The sequence below is a fragment of the Strix uralensis genome, chromosome Z (genome assembly GCF_047716275.1).
Source record: "Strix uralensis isolate ZFMK-TIS-50842 chromosome Z, bStrUra1, whole genome shotgun sequence".
NCBI classification, from domain to species: Eukaryota; Metazoa; Chordata; class Aves; order Strigiformes; family Strigidae; genus Strix; species Strix uralensis.
In genome coordinates, this window is record NC_134012.1 from 45,993,018 (window position 1) to 46,014,996 (window position 21,979).

Below are 21,979 nucleotides of genomic sequence, written 5' to 3' on the forward strand. Positions count from 1 at the left end.
TCCATTTCAGAACTGGTTTATTCAGCCAGGTGGTCTGAGTGGATAACTCACAGCTCATGGAATCCCTTCTACTGGAACAAGCTTTTGGGTTGTGACCTCTGCTTGGCAGATGGCAGCAAAAAGCTCGTAATGATAATCTCATCTGGCAGAGAAACGTTCAAAAGTAGTCAGTCCCCATTTTAGATGACCCAGAGCTTCTGCGGATCATGGAGCCCAGGAGGTGCTGGTCAAAGCACTCTACCTACAACAAACATCAAGAGAAAGCACTGACAGAGGAAAGATCCTCCCTGATAAAATCAACCCATTACTTTCAGATCTTTATAAATTATCCAAGTCCTTAAACAAGCATCTTGAAATTAAGAGGACATTATATAGCAGGCACCTCCAGAGAGTCACTCACTATCAAGTAAAGCTGGTCAGAGCACCACCACAAAATACAACAATGTAAAAATACAGGGAGGTATGGTTAGCAGTTATTGTTTTCCATTATCCATTATTCTGTCAGAGATAAAATAGTTGCAGCCCTCAAGGCTGAGAATCCTGAACACTGAATTCACTACAGAAAAGAAAAGGTCCTCCTCAGAGTAGGATAGATTTATAAGGTACCTCAGTCATTTAAAAGCCAGAAGTCTTTGATGAACAAAGGTTCACTAAGCTACAAAGAGATGATTATTTCTAAGCATTTCAGTAGCACCACAAGTGAACATGCTACTCTACAAAGTCTTCTTTAGGCAAGCACAGCATAAGCCACAATATCCCTGCCCTGAGGAGACTGCAGTCTAAGCTCATTTATTCTTAAAACAATTGTGGTACACTACTGTTCTTTACACAGCTTAAAATATGTCTATCCATAGTCAATAAATGACTGATTTGACAATCCTTTCTTGTCCAGAAAGCAACAGAGTTGATCATTAGAATATATAGCTTAGTGATATAATGGGGTGCACAAAAACACTACTAAAATTTTCACACACGTGTAACACTCTTATTAGGGCTCAATTAGTTAGAAATAGGGTTTTTTTATTTTTCTCCCCTTGTTCTCTCTCTCTCTCCCCCCACTATTAACAACTTCATAATTATTTGTTCCAAAAGAGTCATTCCATTCAGCAGATATGTGTAAGAATATCTTAACACTTCTAGCAGACTCTATGATAAAAAAAATAAAACCATGAGGCTATTCATAGATGCAATCAGTTAATCCAGGCATCCCTTTCTGCAATACTTTTTAAATAACTGGAACTAAGTCCACCGTGGTAAGATGCAGTGAAGTCACTGCAACGATTCTTCAGCAGGTCCTCCTCCCCCTTTCTCTACCACTCTTACTTAGGCACCAAAGGGTTTCCAGTTTTCTTTTTCTGTCAGTGCTTCTCACCTGCTGACAAGATTTGCATTTCCATCTCTCTGCTGATCTCCCATGACTGCTAGTCCTACCCAGACTTCCTTTTCTGTGTTTTGAGCTATTGTCTTGAGCTATGGGAGGAAGGCAGACTACTATACTGTTGACTTTATTCTAGCTGAGTCTGAACACAAACCTGTTTCAAGCTTCTCCTACACCCACATTGTGCTTCATCACTGCAAAATTGTTTCCCTGGACTTTTATATTGGTGTTACATTTGTTTGAAACTTTCCAGCTTTGCTGTGTGATGTTCAAGTACTTGCAGCCCTCACCTTCTGTTCCCTTTTCCCCATTTCTTAATCTCCTCTCCTGCAGAAAGAGATTACTACTATGAAAGTACTTATTCCTCCTTCTGGCTGCACAAAACACTTTATCTCACAGAAAATCTTTATCCATGGTAGTCATCTGCTGAACAGCTTCTTGAATTGATTCACATGCTTACCTTCTATGCCTTTGCATTTCTCTTCACAACTCACATCCATGATTGTGACCTTAATTAAAAAAAAAAAAAAAAAAAAACAAAAACCAAACACAAAAAAGCCCCATATACAATTGATAAGTTTTAGACCTCAGAGGAATTACTTTCCATGCATCCTGTCTATTTTCTTTGTCAAAGTGCCATATGCAGTCTTGATAACATAGGGAGATAGAAACGTACAGGCTGCAAGATTAGCCTTATCTTCTAGAGCTGCTATGGCAGTGGGTATGGTAATGTGGAGTTACAGAAACTGTAAGCACTTTTTTTTCTTCAGGTAACTCTGTTCATTGACCAGTGAGAAGTAAATTGGTAACTATGTCTGTGTAATCTTCTGAGATCTCCTTAAAGAGTTACAAAGAAAGCCAAGTGATGATTAACTACAGCACTTTCTTTCCTTTGGGGGTTTGGGTTTATTATTTTTTCCTGCACTTTCACTGCTTTAGCAATCCAAGTTTAGGCACCATTCGGTATAAAGGGGAAGGAATAAAGCCATAGGAAAAATGGGCTGCCAAGATTACAAAGACAAAGGAACTTCAAGTAATACACTTGCTTCACTATTCCACAGACACATGGTTATGGGCCAAATGGGACTGCTGCTGCTGCTGCTGCTGCTGCTGCTTACTCCAAAGAGTACCCACTTCCCACAGAAGTCATGACAATGCACGTGTACTACAGTGCCAGGACTAATAGGACAGAAATAAACTCTGTTCCTGCAGCTATGTAGGCCACAGGGTAGGGGCCCAAAGCAGATGAACACTGAAGTGGTTCATACTCCATCCAGGCTGCACCTCATTTAGATCAACTATGACCTACTTCAAAGAGAAATAAGCAGGATTGCGAAATGAAAGGAGGAAAAAGTAGACTGGAGACATCTTAAGAGTACATTTAACAGCCTCACCCTTTGGAACAAATTATGGTCCTTGTCCCTAGTTGTTTGAGTGGATCATCTTTCCTCAATGGGCAAAGTCTTCACAGAATCACCTGTAAAGGTGAGGAAGATAAAGATGATTTATCTAGAATAGAAATGGCAATGTGGCCAGTGTCCTGCTTATTTCTAACTTCTGGCTCATTTTTTATTCCAGGGCCTCTCTGGGTCCTCCCACTATACCATCTACCTCTTCTCATGTCTGGGTACCCTATCTGAAGGTGATTTGCCTCTGAGAATAAGCAAGAATTTTGGGGCAATTTTGGGTGTGCACTATTTGTGTTAGTGTTCTCACTCTTGCTGTTACTCGTGGGACAGGACTGCAAAACAGAAATGTGTCACAGAAGAAACGAACATGCAGACTCTGCATGCTAGATTTTATTTGCTATTTATCTTTCCAATCTGCCTTGCTCTTCTTTGTCCAGTTTCACTCCCCTTCCTGAAATTGTGGGATTGAGGTGTTTTTTTTTTTTCATTTTCAAGGTTCTGTAAATGTGTCTCTCTACATTCATTGTCTTTCATGGTACACCACTCCAATGAGCAATCACCCATGTCTCTGTGACTGTCAGTTTCTCACATAGTCACTTCTATGCCTTTGTTGACACCCTCCCCCAGCCCATGCATGAACTTATCCAGAAGCCATAATTATTTCCACTTTTAATTCTGTCTTCAAATCCCGCCACAAACACACTACTGGGGTCTTTGGGGTCTTTTGTTCTTTTTCTTTTTCCTTGTGGAGAATCTTGTCTGTTTCAATTAGCTTTTACTATTCTACTTCCCTCCTCTCTGTCACTTTGTCTTCCTCTTAGATAATGACCCCTTGTACTAAAGACTCTTCTGGTGTGTTTGGAAAGTACCTAGCATGTCATTGTCACTTCTGTAGGAAAAAAATCTTAATTTATTCCCTATGCAATATCATGCCAAGTTATTTCCTGAAATCTATACAATCATGTGGTCACCTGAGTCTTACCAGACAATCCTCTAGAACATTTCAGGGTGCACTTATAAAGGACAAATTACATTTGTAACAAGTTCAGTCACAGTCAAATAAAAATCTTAGTATCATAACCACCTGCACTTGAAATCAAGACCTTACCCTTTAAAACTTCACTTTTAACTGTAGAGTATCCAAACAGAAAGAGTGCTAAGAAATATCAACAGTTCTATAGGGACATGCTCTAATCTTTAATTTTTTATTTTATACAGATTTATTCACAAATAAGATCCAAAAAACAGTGACTTTCTTTAGTGGAAACAGGGTAGGTGCATGTCAGTGAGAGGTGACTACTGAAGAATTTTGGCTTGGGGTTAGAAGGGTGTTGTGGACCCTCAGCTTCCTTGGGACAAAAAAGTTTTCTGTATTTTATGACTTGGATCATCCTTGGTATGAACAGCCTCTGCTAATAACAAACAGTAACATCCCAAAACCCCATGCCTTCACTCCATGTTATTCTTCTACAGGAATGCTCTTTAGAAGAAATTCATTGAAAAGTCAACTGTTTCTCTGTCAACCTTTTTATGTGTCTGAGTAAATCTGCTCAGGCATCTGAACTTTTTGACCCTACACCAGGAAATGTGAAAGCTGCTGACTCTCCCAGTCTTTGAATTTGTCTGTTTGGTTAATTCTCATGTCTACTTAGCTGGCATATCTGTGCAATTTGCTTTTCCTTTTGGGGGTTTGCAACCAGCCATGAATTCCCTCTGGCTTCTCATACCTTAAGTAGTTTAACCAGGAGAGACAAGACATTTTGAAAAAGGGAATCCTCAAACAATAAAAAATCTGCACTCACCTCTTTTCATTTAAATTCTTACTGGCAATGACCTTGCAAGTACAGGTGGTAGAGCTCAAGGAAAGGTCACTGGACTGTAGTTTGAGAAACCTTTGATTGAAATCCGGGTGATCTCTTCCACCACACCACCACTCTCTAAAACCAAATCAAGCTTCTTAAGAAATCCAGCAAGTGCTTCTCACCAGCTGAGCAATTTCCTAGAAACCTACTCCTAAGAAGAACAGGAATCCTTTTACTGCTTGTGTCCCCTGCTCCTGCCAGTTCCCCAGCTACTGCCTGCTGGACTGAAATGGCCCCACATGCTCAGCAGGAGGTCAAGCTGAACTCTGGAGCAGACTACAGTGCCCACCTAGTGCCTCCTATCATGTCATTTATAACCCTTTTTTTTCTGAGCAGCTCACAGCTCTTAACTTTAGTTGGAAAATACTGAAAGGATTGTGTGGGAGTCCCATGGGGAACTCCCTGTCTACCTGGGGGTCACTCACTCCTCATACACATATGGCTATAGATTTACTCAAGAGTTCAGCAAAAAGTTACTCATGGATGACTCCAACTTGTCCATACTCATATTTGATGGGATTTGGGAGCTGTTTGCAGGAGAAAAACTTCACCTTTCCATGTGCAAATGTGTGCTTATCAGAGGAAGAATACGCTGGATAAGGATACAGACTCTATAACTGATGAGCACATTGAGTCCAGTGTAGGTACATCTTATCCTTGCCACAAACCTAAAAAGCCACTGTGAGTGATTAAGCCTTTTTTTCTTTGTCTTTTTTTTTTTTTTTTTTTTTAATACTGCTTGCAAAACTTCCCTGAACAATTTGTTCTTTATCTGAGTACCATACAGGCCTTCAGCAGCAGCAAGTACTAGGTTTACTTTAGCACATTACATGGCAGAGTATATACTTCCTTTGCTGTTAAACATGTGCAATTTAATGGAGGAAATCTTAAAAAAATATGAGATTTTTAAATGCCAGTTGAAACACACAAACAAGCAGCAAAAGTCTTTCCCTGGCAATGGAAATGCTACAAAAACAACTAGTTCCAAATTAATCTGAAACAGAAGAGTATTGAAAGCAGTGGACAGGATTGAAAATATCTGGGGGGTGGCTTTCAAATATAAAATGTCACTTAATTAATATCAAGAAAAGTAGTTAGTTTACTTTTTTTAAAAAGTGATGTAACACTGCTATCAGCATCTGAGGTCCAAGCTAGGTTAGATGTGGCAGAGACTTCACTATAGTTCCTTTTTTGTGAGCACTGTTTGGCTTTGAATAAGTTTTTTTGAGAAACTAACTGAAGCTTCACTTGCTATTACCAGTGTACTTTACTTATCAGCTCTATGATGTCTGCAAAGCAACAACTGAAAAGTTTAGCCAATTGGACCTTGTCAATTGCAATGTAAAAATTGGAAGGAATTTACCTGCTCATATCTGGGAAGGACAACTGATAAAACAGCACCTGCAATAAAGGAGGTGGAATGGTAAACACTCTTGGTGCAATTGCTTTCTGGTATTTTTGGATCTCAGCAAGAGGAGAAGTGTGCTTTTTGTTAATTACATAGACTGTTGTAGTCTTTAAAAACAGATTAGACTTAGCAAACCATGTGCAAACAGCTCTTGCACAAAATCAATTTATGTGCCTGGAAATCCAGCAAAGGCTTAGGACCCTCCTTGATAACCGCCCATGTTGTCATCATCAGCCTGTATACATGAGGCTGTGAGGGTCTTATTCTGTTTTCCTCTATGGGAAATGACATCTTTTACTCCCAGATGAGGTTCCAGACTCAGTCACTTTCTCTCCCATGTTCATCGGATACTCCCTGGAGTATTGCATGTCCCTGTAACATGAGATTAAAGAGAGGCAACGCAAAAGTGATGTTAGTAGACTATGCCCACCTCCTTTTTCAGCTAGATAGATGACTTTAAACACATTATTCGTGTTAAAATTAATTAATTTTTCCACAAATTTTTGGTTTGCCCATATTGCCATGTAATCACGTGTCTCTGTGAACAACTCAGCAAGGTCTCAGTGTCTTTTCAGGTGACAGAGCACAGAAAGAATATAAATATTCATGCACATCCTAGATGGAGAAAGATTCTTACTTCAGCCAAGTACGAGAGTAGAGGAGGAAGAATATAAAGTGTCCCAGTGACCTTTTCAGCCCCTGATCTTGAACTCCAGTTTAGATCACACTCGTAGTCATACCCATCACCCCATATACATAGGAACCTCTCCAAGGATTAGAGAGAGCTCACATGCTCCTTTGCACTTCCCAGGATGCCTCCTACCAGCTAACTCCTGCCAGATCCCAACCTCCCTTTTCTGTTGGATGCAAGGGGAAACACACAGCTGGCCATTTTCCAGTGTTTACAGCTTCTCTTCTGTGTCTCTTTGGGGTAGCTTTCCTGCACTGCCTGCCACCCAGTTTACCAGACTGAATTCAATGGTATTTAAACCAGGGCTAGGACTGATGAAATAACATCATTTCTCCTACACTGTAAAGCTTGAGTCTCATTGTAATGAACCTGTAATAGTGGTAGATCTCTTGATAAATGCTGGCCTAGACAAGTCTAAATGAAACAGCAGAAAGTGTTTGTGACTGTTCTGACAACTGATTTGCATTCACTGGCAGAATACCACCATTCTTTAATCTCATACACTGTTTATGTAGTTGAGCTCTTATCTTGATGCCCATCACCAAAGCATCTGATGTCTCACAAGGATTAAATTAACAATAATAAATATCTCATCTTTCCCATCAGGTAGGAGTTGGAATGTGATTAGGAATAATTTAAGCCATTGTACTCCTGCATTCCCCCCCCAGGCAGCAAACAACTCTTGTTGACTGAAACTTTAGTAAACAGGAATATGATGAAACAAACCATCAAAGAATTGGGGTGTGAAGCCCAAAGCATTTATAGAAATGCATTAGTCATACCTTGGAAATCAACCAAGAATTTGGGGATGGGGGGGGCAGAAGGCTAGAGAGGCCAAGAGGTAGGCAGAAGTAGCTGTAAATAACTTCCCTCCAGACAGCTGACTAACATACAGTACATGAGCTGAAACTTGTTTATTTGAACCCTGCGAACCCCATACAGGTTTCTACTGGTCAAACTTTGGAGCTGGAGGCAGATGCAAGTGGCAAAGGTTACGCCCTATTTACCACCATCAAAAAACACCATGTTCTCCTGCACCTTTCCACCCAGGGCTGGCACAGGGACGGCCAAGCAAAAAGACCTGTCCCTTAACCCCTGGGAAACACATGGGTGACAGGTGGGTACAGTCCTGGAGAAAAACCCTGAACATCCCCCTCGGTTCATGTTTAAGCACCAGATATTTGGTACAGCCCAGGAGTAAGACAAGCAGAGGAGGTTGGGACAGGCTGTTGTGGGGTTTCTCATTTGTTTACTTATTTCCTGCAAATTCACAGCTACTGAAGGGGAAAGAAACAAGGGGAATTGGAAGGGTGGTTATCTCCCTCAGCATCTCTCCTCTCCTCCTTTGCCTTCTCTGCCCATGTCGCTCTATTGTCTTGTCATCGATGTCTTTGTTGCTGGAAATGAGTGCTTCAGCAAAAACCACAAAGAAATTAGCACTGTACCCAGTGAAACTCCCCTGCATAAATGCAAAAAACTAAAAAATCCCAAACATCTCATCAATGAGATTCATTCCTCTACAGATATTTTCTCTCTTTTTAAAGTGTCTTCATTAAGAATTTTAAGGAGGGAAACACTAGAAGTGGGCAGAAACAGAAAATTATTTCACAGCATTAATAAACTTTTCACATCCCGATACTAAAGGTAAGCTGTAATGAACATGCCAAATTACTTAAAACTCCTCTAATGCTCTAAGCCCACATCATGGTCTGCTCCTGCTGAAGCACAGGTCAGTCAATCAGTCTGCTGATGTCTGCCTCACTTCATGACTGAACACAGAAGCTAATCCAAGTTAAAAGCTGAATTAATTTGGTTCCAGCTACCTGAGACAGATCTCTGCTTCCTGAGACTAGAACATCTCAAGGCACCCCTGTTACACCATTATGAGTGGAAATGTTTACTAATACAGGCAAAATCATGACCCAAATTTTAACCGGAGGAGGATGAAGGCTGTACCTAATTGCCAGCTGAAGTGAGAGTAGTTTTTGTGTTCAGTGCACAGTAAAGTTAGTACAAAACCTCCTTTTCACACAAACCCTCCTACCGCTATGGTAGTGCCTTCTTTTCTTTACTCTCATAGCTATGTATATCACTGGAAGGAAATAAATGCTCCCTGATGCCCATTCCTTACTGTAAAGGAAGGAAAAAAATAATGCCATTTTTACAGCTGGTCCAGATTTCCTGCTGAAAACCTCCCAGATTAAATGGCATTTTCTCCAAATAAAAATATTGCTTGATTTTTCCAGAAAAATGCCAAAATGGCATTATTCTGTTTGAACTGCTAATTTGTCATGAAATCTCATTTCAGTATATCCAAATAGCAACTTGCAGAAGTTTTAGTACAGCAAAAGCAATAAAGCCAACTATGAAAAAAGAAGCTCTTTGGACAGTGAACTGGTTCTTCAACAACTTAAATTGCAAATTAACATTCATCACAAGACTGGAACTTTGTTATTGTTATTTCAAGAGATATGATTATTAGAGAAATAAGAGGTTAATATTTATAATGCAGGATAATTTGATGGCTGCTCCAGGAGGAATATGATAAGGCATAAACAAGTTTTGACTAACTATTAACTAGGTTAACATGATATAGTATGTTTGTGTATGTATGCATTGGATGGAGATATTACTCTTCCAAAGTATTATAAATGTGTTGTATCTTCTATACTGATTACTCATCTCTGTTTGCAGACAGACTCACAGTACTTGCTGTTAAGTGTTTGTACCAATCTAGTCAGTGCACCCTAATGGATTTAGTGGAGAATATTGTCATACAGGGCACCGGTGAATCACATATTGCAGCTCAGTGAATGTTTGGATTTTTTTAATCATCTTCTGTTCCCTCTTGTTTCAGTGACTTCACCATCCTAAGAAACTAGAGCATGAGCTGGAAAACGATGTCCACAATTTAACCACTACTGGCCCAGCATTACACCATGGGAGTCCTGAGTTTCTCCCCACTGCTTTTGTGCAAAGTTCACAGAGTAAATGGCCTTGATAGCTCTCTGAGCCTGCAACAGCTCCATTAGTACTTTCTGGTGTTTATCCCTCAAAGGTCAAGCGACATCATGTGGCTCCACTTGCCCTTGCTCATTGTGTAGCTGTGTCATCCTCTTCTGCAGTTACTAAGCTAAACCTAAGCCCCACATGTAGCACCACCCTGCTCCCCCCAGTCATACCCTGGTGATGGGCCAGACCTAGCACCACTATCAGTCAGGAGCTACAACCGAATACAAACCACTACACTTACAATTTTAAAAATGCTTTCTACTCAACTTCCACTAACAGTGTGAGGAACCCCAGCAGCAGGTTAGTAGAATGTTTTTTTTTTTACTGTGGCAGAAAAACATCCACTCTTCTATAATGTTGCTTCAAAACAACTAGAACATTTTGTTTAGAGGAATTCTGCACAGAATGAAGGCAGAAACCCTATGGACCTTCACAGCTGTGGGTGTCAGTCTGTATTCCTGACAGCCTTATAGGAGTAAAAAAAGAGCCAGGTTTTTAAAAATACTGGTAGCTGTAGATGAATCAGCAGTCTAAAAGGTTTGAGAGCCCCAAATTTATACCTGCTAACCAAGAGTCTGAGGGCTCAACCAAAGACAGCATTCCCAGGGCTTCTACTTCTTCCGTGGAAAGTTTCTAAGTCCTGAGAGTTGTGAGAAGAAGGTTTCAGGAAAAGAATTTTCCTTTCTCCTGCTGATGCCTTGCACTTGGCTGAGACAACACACAGCAAGAAGCTAAGGTGTCCCGACTCCAGAGCCACGTCCCAGGAAATGACTGTCCAGTGCCTTGGTGTCCTCAGCTCTTGGACCACTCTGCTTATGGACGAAGTATGTCCAGCACTGTAACATGCAAAAAGGACTGCCTTCCACAGAAGAAGGGTAGAAGGGGAAGGAAAAAAATCCACATCCTTGCAAAAAAAGAAATAACATTAACACAGATCTTACCTAGTGATTTAAGGAGATATTTTGTCCCCTGTGTAGTAAAGTTTCCTCATGTGACTATTGCCTATTATCCTCTTTCTCCAGATGAATTTAATGACAAGATTATAATTTTAAATGCCTGGAAGGTATGCTAACATCCACAGCAGTTCAGCCGGGAAACAGTATGCATAGAAACTGGAAAATTTTGACACATGTATCTGCTCTGAGGTGAATAGAAGAGATAATCTATGCATATTGGAGTTTACAGAAGAGTCAGTAAACAGATTTATTTCAAAACCTGAAAAGCTGGCAGCTTAATGGAAGGGTAGGACAGGAGTCATCTCCACCTTAGTGACCCAGATGGCTTTGTCCATTTAGACACCCTGTCATTGCAAGATTATTTTGAAACAGAGGAACCTTGGACCAGCCAAGAAAGTAAACACTGCTCAAACACACACATTTCCTGAATATTAACAGATCAGAATTTCTGGACATGAGTGAGAGCCATCGTACAGGAGACAATAAATTATTATAATGCACTTATCCATGTCTTCTTTTGTCTCAAAGATACAACACTGCCCGTCTGGCATCTCATGTTAATAGACTGAGAAGCAAGCTGTTGATGCTGGGCCTAGGATTTAGCCACTCAGGCAGACATGACCCAAGTCATGTCACACAGTGCCTATTACTACAGGACCACATCCCTAGCTGACCCCAAGGAGTCTTTCTAACAGGCGTTAGGGAGCTGTGGTTAGACTCCCAATCCCATAAGGGATCATGCAGATTATTGTGGGGTGACAATGGCTTCTATTCTTCTAAGTGTAGGTGCCAGATGTACAAATGACAACTCTGCACACCCCCACAGATTCTCATTCTATCTTGTGACTTCTTTCCTCCCCATCCCCAGATCATCTTTGGTGATCCAAAATAACACTATTTCTTGACATCAGCACAGGTTAAAATACAAGGACTGAGCTGGTTGCCATGCTCAAAACTTCAGCTCTTATTCTGCATTTCCAAATCACGTACAAGTCTACACCAGGGCCTAGTTTGGCCTCCAAGTATCATTTTTGTGCATGCAGGTAGGTGAATTGTACACCCATAATTGTCCCATTTTACAATGGCTATTTAGTTCCCGGTGTGTGCATTTATTATGGGGTTCTTTGCTATTTCTAAGAGTTTAGCCTTTGTTGTTCCTGAAGAAGAGAAAAAAAATAATACTGTGAACACTAAAAGTTTAAGCTAGAACAAACATTCAAAGAAGCCGAAGTATGTTACCATTGCACAACGGTTTAGAGGTCCTGTGATTTTTGAGTGCAAGGAGTCAACACTACAGGGTTGTACATGTACAACCATTTTTCTTACAAAGTGCAGCACCGCCCTTCAGGAACGAGGACAACGAGTTCTTGAAAAGGTAGACTGTTTTTTCCCTAGTATCAATGAGGCTCTGCATGTCAAAATGTGCCCGTGTTTGATGGGTTAAGGACTTTATGCAAGTGGTACTTGGCAGACATGAACCAACTGCTGAAAACAATCCCATCTGTAAAACTGCACCAATTCGGCTGGCACCCATTTTCCTCTCATTATACCATGTGCTGGCTGATGGAATACATATCATAAAAATTAAAGATAGAAAAGATCTATTATCTCATCTATCCTTCTAGTCTTATTCCCTGCCATATATTCAGCACTACTTTCAAGTCCTTTTATAAAAGTTGCATAAAGACTTCCACCAGTTCCTTGGCAAAACACAAGCCTAATGGCTCCCAAATTAGAAAACCTTTCTTAATGTGTAGCTTTTGCCTAATTTCATGCCATTAGCTCCTTGGCATGTCCTTGGCAACTTCTCTATATGTTTAAGTCTTTTTCCACTTGTTTCCACTTCTGCCACATCATTCCTGTCAAATGCCACAGCAAACGAGCAAATTTGCAAAGGTGACAGATTTTTAGCATCCTCAAAAATTTTCAAAGCAGCTCTACATAGAACAGCATGGCTCCTGGGGTGGATGATGATCAGCTATTCACAGAATCACAGAATCACAGAATCATCTAGGTTGGACAGGACCTTGAAGATCATCTAGTCCAACTGTTAACGTAACATTGGCAGTTTCCAACTACACCATATCCCTCAGCGCTATGTCAACCCAACTCTTAAACACCTCCAAGGATGGGGACTCCACCACCTCCCTGGGCAGCCCATTCCAGCTCCAGACCCTTCAGCAGCTGCGTTGCCCTTCTCTGGACACACTCGAGTCATTCAATGTCGTTTTTGTAGTGAGGGGCCCAAAACTGAACACAGGAATAGAAGTGCGGCCTCACCAGGGCTGAGTACAGGGGTAAGATCCCTTCCCTGTCCCTGCTGGCCATGCTATTGCTGATACAAGCCAGGATGCCATTGGCCTTCTTGGCCACCTGGGCACACTGCTGGCTCCTGTTCAGCCGGCTGTCAATCAACACCCCCAGGTCCCTCTCTGACTGGCAGCTCTCCAGCCACTGCTCCCCAAGCCTGTAGCGCTGCTGGGGGTTGTTGTGGCCCAAGTGCAGCACCGGGCATTTGGCCTTATTGAAACTCCTACAGCTGGCCTCAGCCCATCTCTCCAGCCTGTCCAGATCTCTCTGCAGAGCCTCCCTACCCTCGAGCAGATCAACACTCCCACCCAACTTGGTGTCATCTGCAAACTTACTGAGGCTGCACTTGATCCCCTGGTCTAGATCATCAATAAAGATGTTAAACAGGAGTGGCCCCAAAACCGAGCCCCGGGGGACACCACTCGTGACCACCCACCAACTGGATTTAACTCCGTTCACCACAACTCTTTGGGCCTGGCCATCCAGCCAGTTTTTTACCCAGCAAAGCGTGTGATCATCCAAGCCTCGAGCAGCCAGTTTTGCCAGGAGAATGCTGTGGGAAACAGTGTCAAAGGCCTTACTAAAGTCAAGGTAAACTACATCCACAGCCTTTCCCTCATCCAATAAGCAGGTCACTCTGTCGTAGAAGGAGATCAGGTTTGTCAAGCAGGACCTGCCTTTCATAAACCCATGCTGACTGGGCCTGATCATCTGGTTGTCCCGCATGTGTTGTGTGATGGTACTCAGGATGAGCTGCTCCATCAGCTTCCCAGGCACCAACGTCAAGCTGACAGGCCTGTAATTTCCTGGATCATCCTTCCGACCCTTCTTATAGATGGGCGTCACATTGGCCAATTTCCAATCTGTCGGGACCTCCCCGGTCAGCCAGGACTGCTGGTAAATGATGGAAAGCGGGTTGGCGAGCACCCCAGCCAGCTCCTTCAGCACCCTTGGGTGTATCCCATCCGGTCCCATAGACTTGTGTGTGTCTGTGTGATGCAGTAGGTCACTGACTACCTCCTCCTGGAATGTGGGGGGGTCGTTCTCCCAGTCTCTGTCTTCTGGCTGAGGAGGCTGGATTCCCTCAATACAACTAGTCTTGTTATTAAAGACTGAGGCAAAGAAGGCATTAAGGACCTCAGCCTTCTCCTCATCACTTATTACCATGTTTCCTCCCGCATCCAGTAGGGGATGGATACTCTCCCTGGTCTTTCTTTTGCTGTTGACATACTTATAGAAAGATTTCTTGTTATCCTTCATTGCTGAAGCCAGATTAATTTCCAGCTGGGCTTTAGACCTCCTGATTTCTGCCCTGCATAGCCTCACAGCCTCTTTGTAATCACTGTGAGTGGCTAGCCCCTTCTACCAAAACTCTCCTTTTCTCCCTGAGTTCCAACCAAAGCTCCCTGTTCAGCCAGGGGGGTCTTCTCTGTCGCCAGCTTCTCTTACAGCACCTGCGGACTGCCTGTTCCTGAGCCATTAACACTTCCTTCCTAAAGAGTGCCCAGCATTCCTGGACCCCTATACCAAAAAGGAAAGGCAGAAGTACACAAAAGTACAGTGACAGACTTCTGCTAGTGGAGGCATGACTGAACCGTTACTGAGGAACAACAGGCTTTCCTGAATGTTGCTACATCTCACACAGTCTGTTTATGAAATGCTAACAAGAACCTACAAAGAAAATATTGCAAGTCAAAATTTGAGCATTCCTCTTGCTGTTTAAACCTTCCTGTAATGGAAACTGAAAGATTTGTCCAACTGGGCAACTCTTCTGCATTCTTAAAATGCCACGTTCATCCATGGGTATGTTGGTTACAAGTACACGTGTGTATGTGTTGGTTACAAGTACACAGGTAACTTCCTGATGCAGCCTTTCCATATAATACATTTTCTATTCGATTTCTATCTTTCAGACTGAAATTGCAGGTCCTGCAATAAATATCCCACTTAGAGCGTGCCAGTTGTTCAGGATGCCAAAAGTCCAGTTTAAGAGACCAAACTCTAGACAGCATACTTGTATTCACTACCTTCCTACCCGTACTCCTTTCTTCCCACTACAAAGGTGACAATGCCACAGAAATTACAGAATCACAGAATCACAGAATCACCTAGGTTGGAAAAGACCTTGAAGATCATCTGGTCCAACCATTAACCTAACACTGACAGTTCCCAACTACACCAGATCCCTCAGCGCTATGTTGACCCTACTCTTAAACACCTCCAGGGATGGGGACTCCACCACCTCCCTGGGCAGCACATTCCAACGCCTAACAACCCATTCTGTAAAGAAATGCTTCCTAATATCTAGTCTAAACCTTCCCTGGCGCAACTTGAGGCCATTCCCTCTTGTCCTATTGCTTGTTACTTGGTCAAAGAGACTCATCCCCAGCTCTCTGCAACCTCCTTTCAAGGAGTTGTAGAGGGCGATGAGGTCTCCCCTCAGCCTCCTCTTCTCCAGACTAAACAACCCCAGTTCCCTCAGCTGCTCCTCGTACGACCTGTGCTCCAGACCCTTCACCAGCTGCGTTGCCCTTCTTTGGACATGCTCGAGTCATTCAATGTCCCTTTTTGTAGTGAGGAGCCCAAAACTGAACACAGGAATAGAGGTGCGGCCTCACCAGGGCCGAGTACAGGGGCAAGATCACTTCCCTGTCCCTGCTGGCCACGCTATTGCTGATACAAGCCAGGATGCCATTGGCCTTCTTGGCCACCTGGGCACACTGCTGGCTCCTGTTCAGCCGGCTGTCAATCAACACCCCCAGGTCCCTCTCTGACTGGCAGCTCTCCAGCCACTCCTCCCCAAGCCTGTAGTGCTGCTGGGGGTTGTTGTGGCCCAAGTGCAGCACCTGGCATTTGGCCAAATTAGAAGCGGTTGTGTGGCTTATCATTTGCCTTGAGGTGATTCAGCATTTGATTTAACTGAAATCTTCAGTTGTCTCCATCCTCTTTCTTCATGGAAAATATTGCCCTACCTGGCACACGGGAAGATGAGGCTCAGAATGGTGGTTTATCATCTTCTGACAGCGTCAGATCACAGCACACCCACTAGTCCAGGCAGTGGTCTGAGCATGAGTAATACACCTCATTTTGCTGTTACTGACTGTAAGGCTCGAAATCGATGGTGAACAAATTTTAATGGGTTAACAGCACATAGTACATGGTCATAGAATCAGAAAAGTAAAAGATAGGGAAGCCATTTTAGTTCATCTAGTCTTGTGCTAGCTTGTTCCCTAAAACATATTTTCTAGATTGTGGTGTCTCAAATCAGTTTCTCCCAGTTTCTTTAAAGTGCTACATCCAATCTATTATCACCATCAAAGCTCTGTCAATACGGCAGTCATCACTAGTACTAAGCAGTGCCAGGAATTAAGTATTATGAAGGATTTTCACTTTTTATTTCTTTGTATGGCCAACAACCCAAAACTTCAAAATTCTTCAGGAGAAATTCCAGGACCTGGAGAGAAAAGGGAGGTGTTCGAGGGAAGTGTTGGAATGGTTAAGACATTTTAAAATCATCCTGTAGTAATGTAAATTTTTCAACTGTTATATTGCATTATGTATATAAGGTATATTGTATACATACTTAATACTTGAAATGAAAAGTCACTTATTAAACACTGTAGATTTTCAGCTTAAATGTTGATTGGGAAACTTCATACAGTACAAACATTTTTCTGTTTAACTTTTTTAAGAGAAGTTTCAGCCAGCAAAATAGGGTTGATTTCTTCAGAATTTTGATATTTGCACACTTTTACTGCACATTTTCCAACAGAAAACTTGTCAGAAATGTAGTCTTGCACTTTTTTCTTTTTTTTTTTGGTTCAGCCATAGTAAATGCCAGTCTACGTTTATGGTAAGTATGTTCCTATTTTGATCTTTTCCTGTGTACCAAAGTATATACAGTGTACACCCCAGAGTGAATTCCAACATGTTCTGTATGTATGTATAAATATTTTCTAATTCAGAACACATATAAACCTGTCGCACACACCTCCTTAAAATAAATTTTATTCAAGAGAGAAAAATATATCATGTTCTAGTTTAAAAGCAGGTGTGGGAGGGAGTTTTCTAATCAGTTCTGAATGGAATAAAGAGGAATGCTCTGCTGTCATTTAAAAGACACGTGCAAAACTGCCTGTAATTTTATAGTTCCACAGAGACTTATCACAGTTCTAAGTATTAAGCAACACTTACATTTTAATGACAGTTCCCCAAAGGACTGTGACAACTGCTAGGGTTCACAGAAGAACTTCACTGTCAGCCGTAAGAAAAGTTCAGCATTGGCACGGAGTCAAACAGTGCTGATGTGGTAGGTTAGGCTCCACCTTTAGTTGTTTATACTTACGATATTATTTTTAAAAGACTCCAAGCAAATCATATGATCCTGAAAGAACAGAGAGAGGCTATAGTAGCCTTGGAGAAGGAAAATAGCCCAGGGTTTTCTTTTCTCATGTTGTCAGTTCAAGAAAGGACACCAGAGAGCCCTGAATTTTGAAAACATGTTGAGATTTAAATAAAGGAACAAGTATTTTCAGAATTAGGGCTAATGTTGAATATTAACCAGATACTGCAAGTTTCTAATTCATGTATTTCTCTCCAGTCCTCCAGTGGAGCCACTCATTAGTGCAAGATTATGTTATACCTGTTCCTCTTACTCAGGGAGATACATGGGGAAGACGCATGGTGTCTTTACATTTTGCAAAATTAAATAACAAGGCAGCAGCATACAACACAGCTTACAGAAACCTTTTGTCAAGAACCTGCAGAACAAAGCTTTAAAGCTTGGGCTGCTCAACTGCACCAATACAATCTGCATGCACACCCAGTGCACATGTAAAATAGATTATTGCATATTGTGTTATTTTTATTCATTTGTATTTTGGTAATTATGACAATGTGCTTGGCATGCTTTCACCACACACAGAGAAAAGACAGTTTGAACACACACATGCACACACACGTGGTTTCCTTTCATGCAGTTTGGGAGAGGGTTGAAATTGTGGCCTTACATAATGTATAGCAAATAAGTAAGCAGCAGCTAGCTGTAAGACAAAAAGTAATCCTATACCACAATAGTCAAACTCAGCAAATGTGGCTTCACTTTATTAAATTTTGGGTTTCATTACAAAGAAAGCTGGACAATGAAATGAAGACAAGAAAATTGTGAACAGAATAAAGGAGTTTGCTCCCAGTTGTTACTCTCATCTCAGAATTGGCTCTACCAGTGTTCAGAGTAGGTCTGTTTTTATTTTCATGCACTTAAATTATCATTTTCCTCACAGACCTGCTGAGGAAAAAGAATTGTGACATTTGTGTAGCAATAATGAATCAGTGAGATAAATGTCCTGCATTCTCCAGTCATTTGCTGACAAGCTTTCTTAATTAGTTTTAAGGGAATTTGTAGTCTCCTGGCCCAGCAGCATCTCTGAGTACTGCAGTGGTGTTCAGCAGGCCTGGCAGCTCAGCCTCCATACCCTGACACAGTCAAAACTCTGGTCTGTGGCATTTTATGGCAATATACAGATCTTGCCGTTCTGTGGTTAGGCCATAACTTGGAACAGAACTGCCAAGACAACACAACTTTTATTTAGCATAATTAGTCTGGGACTGGTAGCTAATTCTGTGTAGCTTTTTCCTAGATATTGTGGTAATGAAATAATGTTGTTAGACTTCACCACCAGCTTATAGCTGGAGCCTTGGTGCAATAAGGCAGGAGTACTCCCAGGCTGTTGAATGCCTACATAATTTTATTTGGTAAAGAGAAGCTAAATTCTAGTGTCATGGCCAAAATTATTCTGGCTTTGGGATCACATCAAACAAGTCAACATCTCTCTAAAAAGCAGTCTAGAGGAGTTGCAATGAATAAATACAGCTCACTTGTGCAAGCCCATTTATTTCAGTGATACCAACTCAAGCCAACTCAATACAGAAAAAGATTTAGAGCTTGTCTGCTTTCTTCAGGTTACATCAAGACGGTGTACTTCATTTTAAGTGTACCATCTAAGCAGGCATGCAGTGGTGGCATCCTAATACCTTTCATTTTACAGTGAGTTAGTGCTTTTGGACAAGGAAGGTTTTCTCTGATGGCTTCACCTGCTTGCAACAGTGCCGACCTCCATTCACAGTGGCATTTTTCTAGCAGTTGGATGGGGGCCATGAAGCAACTAAAAACTACTGTGCCCCACTTTGGGATAACACAAGAAAAATCCTGGGAAGTCCTCCTGCCATATCATGACCTGACTCTTTTGAACAACCAGAGCCAGTGAACAGCCACAGCCACAGTAAAGGCAACTCGCGCTTCAGTCCAATAGTCAGGCAGACACACTACACGCATGGCATGTGTACATTTGGCATGATGCTGATTGCTACAAGCTGGCTGCAAGCCAAGCACTGTGTTAGTCAATAGCTGTGACAGTGGCTTTAGTGGCCACAATCACAGGTTTCTCTGTCTCATCTGCAGCTGCCTGGGAAAGAGAACAAGCATGAGGCCAAATAAAGGGAAGAAGCCCCAGGGTAGCTGCTTCAGCAAGGACAACGCAGAATAGCTTCATTTAGCATATTGCTGTTCTGAGAGCAACAAAGACGCATTGCCAGGGAGATGAGAGCAACTTGTGGCTGCAGAAGATGGACATCTATGCACTTCAGCAACAGGAACATACACACAGGATACATCCTGCAAGCATTTAGAGCACTTGAAGTTTGTGATGCTTCACTGCTGTCTGCAAATGCTAACCAATGACAGCCTGACAAGCAGAGCTGTTGTGATGAAGGTGGGCACATCCCTTACATTACAGATATTGCCACTGTCTTGCCCTCAGCAGTCCTCAAGATTGTTACTGACTGCTTGGATGCATGGACATTACTGTGTGTTCTCCTATTTTTTTCTGTCTTCCTGTTACCTTCCAACTACCACAGCTGACGAAGACTTGTTTATACCAGGAACTGTCTAACAGTCACCAAAGCAGCTGCAGGGTGACCACAGAACATGGTTTTGGGGAACAGGGTGTGTTGGGATCCCTGGTGTGTAATATCAACCTCAGAACCCAATTCTGATGTGTTTCCTGCAATATTGTCTGGAGCAGTATAGGAAGCATTGCTGAGAGAGAAAGATACCAATTTCAGGCAGTTCGAGCACACTAGAAGATGCCACTTCCTAAGGGAGAATTGCTGGGGATAGAGTATCAGGGATGTCTCAGACATGCAAACATTTATTTGGCAAAAGAGGCTTTGCTTAACGTATTGGGCCATTTGTCCTAGCTCATGGGGTGTGACACCACTAGCTAAGGTCCATGCTTTCCTGGGCCTATGCTTTTGCTGCACCTTCAGTGTGCCTTATTGAGTGTACAGTGCTATGAGATACTTACAAGAAGGTGATAAGCGTACCTTTGCTATGTGATCTATTTAAGCATTTTGGCCTACTGGCTCAAAGGAACAGTCGCTATTCTAGGTGGAATACCTCCTCAAAGGCTTTGTAAAATGGTATTTTCTTAAAGAGCGCTCTCTGGCCAGGAGCACTCGGTTTAATGGGCAAAAAAAGAAAATCAAATCACATTTGAACAAACAGTATCTCTATCTTCCTTAAACTACAACTGATTACAGGCTGTGCAAACAGTTAGCATTTGAACTGTAGGATCAGAGAGGTCTCAGTTTGGAAACGTCAATCTTTGGATTCAAGGTTCCGTGTTGTCTCTTAGAATCCCCTCAAGAACCCCAGAGACTGAAGGAGTTCATGAAGCACCAGCTTCACCTCCAGAGGAATCAAAGCAACTCAGCTTCCGTGGGCCACTGTTTTCACTACTGAAGGCTTTATTAGCTGAATGGTTACGACACTTTAAGATTATGTTCCTTAAAGGAGGGAGAGTCATTCATGCCTGTCAAAGTGAATTCTTCACCAAAATTCACTGCCCAGTAGCACCAGCCCTTGTACTGATCCTTTGCAGAGCAGCAGGAAGTATCTCACCAGCCCATAAGTTTGCTGGACACTTCCCAGTGTCCAGGTCCGTCAAGACTGCCTGTATACACCTCTGATTTGTTATTTCCTTTGAAGCACTGCACCATATAGCTTCACCCTGATCCACTCTGGTTTTCCACTCATTGCCCCCACTCTCTCACTTTTCATGGTATAAAGAAAGCAAAGCTCATTAAGTGGAACAATGTCAATGTACAGGATAAATACTTCTAATTAAAGAAAATGCAAATGCAAACCTGATTCATATTTAGCAACAGGGATATTTCTTAGATGCTTCACTACTCTTCACCTATAATCTATCAGTTGGCCCTAGATGTGACAGTGGGGAGCAGGGTTTGTATGTGCTATGTACATATTGTGGGGCCCTGAATCTTTTGCAAGAGCCTAGGTGAACACCCAGCTGCATGGCAATGCCATGTCAGGACAAAACACAGCCCACAGCACCCCTGTGTCCTGCTTTCCACACAACGGAAACCCAAGCACAGAGGTGAGAATGAAATCAGAGTGCTGTCCAAGAGCTCCACTGACCATAAGGTCAGGACCTGGGAAGTAGACCCCAAAGGACGTTTACTCTGCAGGGTAAACAACCTCCGTTACACTGCCTCCTGTGTAGTGTTCTCAGCATAGGATGGAGCCCCTTCCACCCAGACCGTCCACTCCATAGTCTCTGTGTCTAGGTGGGACATCCAGCACATTTACCACTGAGCTTGTATGCTCTGGAGCAGCACCAGCTGCCTAAAGCAATCACACATAATATATTATTAATATAGGTGAAAGAAACCTGTTGCTTTGCTTGACAATGCCTCTTCTTTTTCCCAGCTATTATCAGAGTTTCTGAGTCACAGGTTTTTATGGGCAGCTGTTCCTCATGCACAGACAGGGTTTTCAGAGCCTGCGGCTGATGGGACTTCCGGTTAATGGAAAGGAAGTCAGACACTAAAGAGGAAGAAGTAGAAGAGCAACAAGAAAGAACTCTTTGTTAGT